This window comes from Austrofundulus limnaeus, unplaced genomic scaffold (genome assembly GCF_001266775.1).
Source record: "Austrofundulus limnaeus strain Quisiro unplaced genomic scaffold, Austrofundulus_limnaeus-1.0 Scaffold475, whole genome shotgun sequence".
Taxonomy (NCBI): domain Eukaryota; kingdom Metazoa; phylum Chordata; class Actinopteri; order Cyprinodontiformes; family Rivulidae; genus Austrofundulus; species Austrofundulus limnaeus.
In genome coordinates, this window is record NW_013952877.1 from 106,187 (window position 1) to 112,650 (window position 6,464).

The 6,464-nt window shown below is 41.8% G+C and overlaps 1 protein-coding gene across 1 annotated transcript in view; it reads left to right on the forward strand.

Annotated features, from left to right (window-relative positions):
* The window catches only part of gpc3 (glypican 3), a gene marked incomplete at its 5' end in the record, with an annotated part of 266,616 nt that overhangs the window by 83,455 nt on the left and 176,697 nt on the right, over nt 1–6,464 (forward strand).

Sequence of the window (6,464 nt, forward strand, 5' to 3'; positions counted from 1 at the left end):
GTGTGTGTGTGTGTTTGGGGCATCTGACCCCAAAGTTCAAGGACAGTCTTGTATGCACTGCCTCTGGCTGCTCCTGTCTACACCCAAGTGCTTTTATTACAGAGCCCATCCACACACACACACACACACACACACACATACACACACACAAATACACACAGGGAATTGCATTTTTATGCATTTTCTTCAGTTTTATTGAGGTAAAATAAAAAAAAGACACTATGTTTAGAGTTTTTGTTTCCTGCTTCTAGTAATAAAAACTAACAAACACACTCTCTGTCTCTCTTACTCACAAACACACACACACATACACACACGTGCACAAACTGTCCTGAAGCGCTCTTTATGTCCTGCAGCCTGCTGGATTAATTACTCTCCTCGCTGCCCGTGATCCCCAAGAGCATCTGAGCCGCGTTAGCCGGCCTCTGCTTCTCGCTGGTGGGCACAGAGATGGCAGCACTCACCCATTCATCACCTTGACTTTGGGAAGAGAGAGATACGAGCGATGGGGTGCGTGGGTGAATGAGAGTGGGAAAGAAAGAAAAGGGTGGAAGTGAAGGTGAGAGGAAGGTGGCTGGAGAAGGGGAGTGGAAAAAAAAGCCAGGTCTCCTCTGACCGAGGCCCTTATTAAAAATTAAAAGTGTTGCCATTTCCCCAGTTCCAGAGGTCCAGATTGTAATAGATGTATTGTTGTAGCGATTCTCAAATGTGGAAAAGGGGTTTGAGAAAGAAGAGCACTGGGATTGTGGGAGTACAGTATTAGGATTGGGGGAGGGGCATAACTTTACCTGGAGATAAATAACTTAACGTCATCGAGTACGGGGACGGTCCTCATTGTTTCCGCTCAGAAAACATGGTGACATTCATTTTCTATCTCGCTGAAGTCATTTTTTCCTGCTTTAGATAGATGAAGGCCGGCGTGGCAGGGATGAGAAGGGGTCAGGGAGTGGCCACAATAAGAAGGGTTTTACACCAACGGGTAGAGCAGCGCTAATTAATGGAGGGACAAAAGCAAAGTAAAGATAGAAGAGGAGCAGGCAGGCTGTGCAGAATGAATCTGCGTGTGTGTGTTTGTACACGAGTCTGCCTTTGATCAAACCACTCATCAAACGTCTTGTTTTCGAGCGTCTCATTTGCGTGCTGGTGGCTGAGACATAACACTGTGCAAAACTGGCATCAAACTTAACAAGAGTGCTTCAGGAAGGGAGTCCTGCTCTGCTCCAGGGAGAATGGAGACGAGTTTGAGGGGGCAGTGAAGAGAAGGTGGGTGTGAGGAGGAGATTTAAGGGGAGAGGTGTGTCTCAATCGTTCAGGCAGTGTAGGCGTATGTCTTTAATCTCCTCTATCACGCACAACAAAGAGGTTTTAAAGTTTTCTTTCTCTCCGAGAAGTAAAACTCTCACTTATGTATAACAACACAGTTCAGCTCCTGCATTGCTGCATCGACTAATTGCTGACAACCAAAAAATGTATGTTCAAACAAGAGTCTGTGTTTTGAAATCCGACTGGAGAGAAATAAAAGGTAGACATCATATTCGTACATATATAATAAGGTATTATTTTAAATCAAATACGAGAAAAATAAAAATAAATAATGATTAAGGTGTCTGGGATTCTGTTTTGTATAAAGTTTATGTTATATTTATGCTTAAACTTTATTCATTTCTTTAAAAATAACAAAATAAATTTATATACAATAAAAATACAAATCACAAATGAAAAGTGGCAGAAAGAAGAAAAAAATCTTATATCTGCACCTTTTTCCTCCCAAAAATAATATTTTTAAACAATAATCTACAAACAAGAAAAAATAAACAAAAACAACCTCAAATCCTTGTCGAACTACAATTCATATGAATACACATTATATTGTTTCCTATTTATTTAACAAAGTGACTTTTATCATTCTCTTAAACATAAACATTGATCTGGCATTTTTGACATCATTCTCCAGATTGTGCCATAGTCTTATTCCTTGTATCAAAGTTGATTATGATTATGTTTTTTTAGAGAGGCCTGTTTATGAATAGATTCTTGATTAATTGTTACATCCCTAACATAATTTGTCATTTTAATAAAACAATACACAAAAGCTTCTGTCATTAAATGTGAAGAGTTTTCAACAGAGAGGGAGGCTGATAGGTTTACAACAAAGAGAGTCTAGTTGTAGTTCATTTAAATTATAGAAAATTGTTATGTGTAAATATAAGAAGCATGTACAGTATGTGATACAGTAAATGTCACACATTGCAAAATTTGTCAGGTCCAGTCCTGGCCTACACAATTGACCCAGATACTGCAAACAATGATGGCCCTTTGGTTATCCCAATGTGGTTTGAGGTGGACCATGCATGGTCTAGCCCCATTTAAACCAGACCACCACCTGGCCAGGTGGTGGCCCACATCCGGCTGACAAATCACTTGCCATTTCAGCAGTCAGCCAGCAGTTCTAATTTGACACCAGATCTGGCCCACACCTGTCTGTTATGTGGGATGTATTAGATTTTTGTATGCTGTTGCCGGTTGCAGCAGCCACCAGACCCACTGATGAGTGATTGAGGCCCCCAGTGGGACTGAGGCCATCAAACCCAAAAACAAGGTCTTTAGGGTTTGGTTGTCCCAGGAGAATCCTGTAAAAACTGAGACAGTGAGCCTATCCTGAAGGACCTGGGCATGGCAGGAAGTTTTAGAGGCCATAGAGAAAGAATTCTAGTTGGTCTTATTGAAGTTCGAGCAAATCCTTCAATAACTAAGAAAACATAAGTACAGGAGAAGGGACAAGTTGTTCAAGTTGTTCTTGATTTTGGTGGGGGGGACTATGGTCTCAGCCTTTGGATGTATATCTGAGTGGTGAAATGTCTTTTGATGATCTTCTTATTCTGGTCACCTTATCCTCCATTAAGGAGGTGGGGTCCAGAGGACTCAGGGAGTGAGAAATCCATTACCTTGTCAGAGATCTCAGCAGTAGTTAAAAGTGGCCCTGAGATGCTGAAAGCTCTTATTATAAAGCATCCAATGGGGCGGCTGTGGCGGAGTGGTTAGGGGAGTCGTCCTGGAACCAGAAGGTCTCTGGTTTGATCCCCCGTCCAGCCGTCTCAGTCGTTGTGTCCTTGGGCAAGACACTTCACCCACCTTGCCTACTGATGGTGGTCAGAGGGTCCAGTGGCGCCGATGCATGGCAGCCCCACCTCTGTCAGTGTGCCCCAGGGCAGCTGTGGCTACAGTGTGGTTTACCATCATCAGTGTGTGAATGTGAGTGTGAATGGGTGAATGTCTGTTAGTGTAAAGCGCTTTGGGGTCCGGAGGGACTTGAAAAGCGCTCTATAGGTTCAGTACCATTTACCATTTACCAATGAGCAAGACTCAAGACACACAAGGAAAACGTTTAAAGGCAACTTTAATGAGGAACTGTGAGGAGGCTCCATGTATTCTGGTAATTGTCTTGAGCTGGAGACCGAGAAGAAAGGCTTGAGTTAACAGCTGAAGTCTGCCTCTGATGAAGGATGGCCGAGGAGCCCTTGAAGAAGAAAGTCTGGAACAAAAACCAATGTGGAAGAACAGATTTGTGAACCAGAGACATAAAGAGGAGATCTATATTTTTAGGCATACCTAAAAAAAAATCAAAACTCAACAGCCAGTGTGCACCACTGAGAGTGAGCTGATGAACTGATGATTTCATCAATGAGATCGATGGTGAGATCTTTCTCTTAATCTAGAGCAGAGGTGCCCAAAGAGGGGCCCATTTGATTTGGCCCAGCAGCAGATGTCCTGGTTACTAAATTGTAATTATGTTAAGATTAAATATAAAATACAAGTAACTACAGGAGACATTTTGTCACAGTGGTGTTTTTTTGGTTCTGTTTTGGTTTGGGTTTTGTGGGGTTTCTGTTTGAGTTTCCTTTCTGTCTGTCACAGGTGTGTTCAGTTGTGATTGTTGTTGCCCTCGTCTCCCCAGGTGGCCTCCTCTATTACTCTGCACATGCTTCGAAGCCTCGACAGAAGGACACATCACTAGCCTGTTTTGGAGCTCCTTGTCCCCGCCTCATGAGTTGCACACCCCCGAGTTTATCCCACAACACATTCAGATCAGATTTAAGCCCATTTCTAGATTTGCAAACCTTATAAGACCACATACACTCAAATTTTAAATTGTGAAAAGTCCCATGAGCCTTTGCTGCCTTAGCAGCAAGTCCATGGGATGGAAAACATAAAAACAAAAAAACAAACAAACAAACAAACAAACAAACAAAAAAACAAACAAACAAAAGAATGTGGGCAACCGCACTGGCTGCTAGCTTAATCATTAAAAATAAAACAACTTTACTTAAGAAGTATTTGCATTTCTTATATTACTGCATTTGGCCCGCAGCCCTCAGATTGATTTAAATTTTGTCCCTCTCAGGGAAAATGATTGGGCGCCCCTGATTTAGAGGCAGATGAATACTGAACAGGAGGCACCTCAGGTGGAAGGCACAGTAGTGTGTTTGTCCAGACCATCTTAGAAGCACAGAAGAAAACAAGGTAAAAAAGGGAAGGTGTGGCTGCCAGGTCCTAACAGCTCTCAACATTGTAGGACTGTTTCTTTTCTACTTTAGCTTGTTTTTCTTTGACACTAGTTATCTCCTCTCAATGTCTTTTCAGTAAACATCTGAATTTTTTTGATGACAAAGTCAAGATAATGTTTTGCCAAATATACAGAAAACACTTAACAAACAGGTCTTTTTGTTTGCTCTAGTTTGTTTTGCAATGGGCATGCATGAAACAGCCACAGGGGTCACTGGTGCCCATATCCAGCAGTCACTGTGTGAGGGGAGGTGTACGCCTCGGACAGGTCACAAGTCCATCACAGGGACACACATAGAGACAAACAACCATTCACTCTCTCACTCACACTTGGGACAATTTAGAGTTATCACTTAACCTAACAGTCATGTTTTTGTTCTGTGGGAGGAAGCCAGAGTACCCGGAGAAAACCCACGCATGCATGGAGAGAACATGCAAATTCTACCCAGAAAGGTCGCCGGGCCGGTATTTGATCCAGCGACCTTCTTGCTGAGAGGCATCAGCTCTACCAACTGAGCCACTGTGGATGAAATAGGATGCTAAAATTGTTCTTTTAAAAATCTTAAGTACTCAGTTTTATCAACAATATAATCTACCTTTTGGATAAAGTTTGTAAAAATGTCAGTTCACCAAAGACTATTTCCTTGGGGATGAGATATGCAAATGCTGCAGAAAACCTTTTCTCAAAATGCCGTATCTATGTTAGTGTGGACAGAGCCTCAGCTCTTGCTGCCCATGCTGGATTTGTCTGAAATCATCTTCTTATTTTTCTCTCTTGCCTTATAAAAATGTTTTTTTCTAAAACAATCTACACTAGGACTAGAACCTCCTTTTAGGACCAGCTCCTCCTCTGGGCTGTGTCTCCAAGCTGAGCTTCATCATCACAGAGCACACATACTCAGCCCATGCTGAAATGGGCAGGACAGAAGCAGAAGGAGGTTCTTAAAGAGACAGGGGCCAATTTCAAGATGTTTAGAAATAGATATGATGAGAAGTCAAGTTTGTTTTCTATTTAAACAAATAAACAACATTTTAATAACAACTGAAGGTGACATAGATACTTTATTATGGTATAGTATTTAAATATATGCCTGAGGAACACATAATATTGTCCCTTTAAAGTCACAAGTTTACATACATTTCTTTAGTATTTGGTTGTGTTGTCTTTAAACTGTATGACTTGGACCAAATATTTAGAGGATCCAAGCTTAAGATTATTGAGTGTCTGTAAGAATCACTTGTGCCCACGTTTTAACTCCCTGGCTAATGTTTTAAGATGTTGCTTTATTATTCCACATAATTTCTCATCATCTATTCTGTGAAGTGCATCAGTTCCTCCTGCAGCAAAACACCCCCACAACATCATGCTGCCACCTCCGTATTTCATTTGGGATGATGCAAGCTTCTCCTTTTTCATTCAATTGGAACAATGGGCCTCATGCAAGAACATGTTCGTATTCTTATCCTAAATTTCTCTTACTTTTGTTCGCACGAAGGGTTCGTACGAACATGCCACGTCAGATTCAACAAACTCTTCTATCTTCAGGAAAAGTGTGTAAATGAGCTGCGTAATTCCACCTGTTCGTATCCAGCTGCTCGTGCACGCGGGAGATTAGCATAATAACCACCCCAAAAACACCATATAAGGCCGTGTTTCCTGCCTCAGATATCAGGAAGTGTCCATTCATGAAAATTGACAGTGAAAACTAAAAAGAAAAACTTTACGAGTTCAGAGACTGAAGTCCATCTGTCAGAGATCCAGAAAATAAAATCTGTCATTTTTAGCAAGTCAGCTGTGGAATAAAAAGAGCTGCTATGTTAAATCATTTTCATTTATTCAAAAGACACAGCGCTGCGCACCGTGCCCCCCCCACCCCCCACCCCCCGCGTGCGCTGCGCGG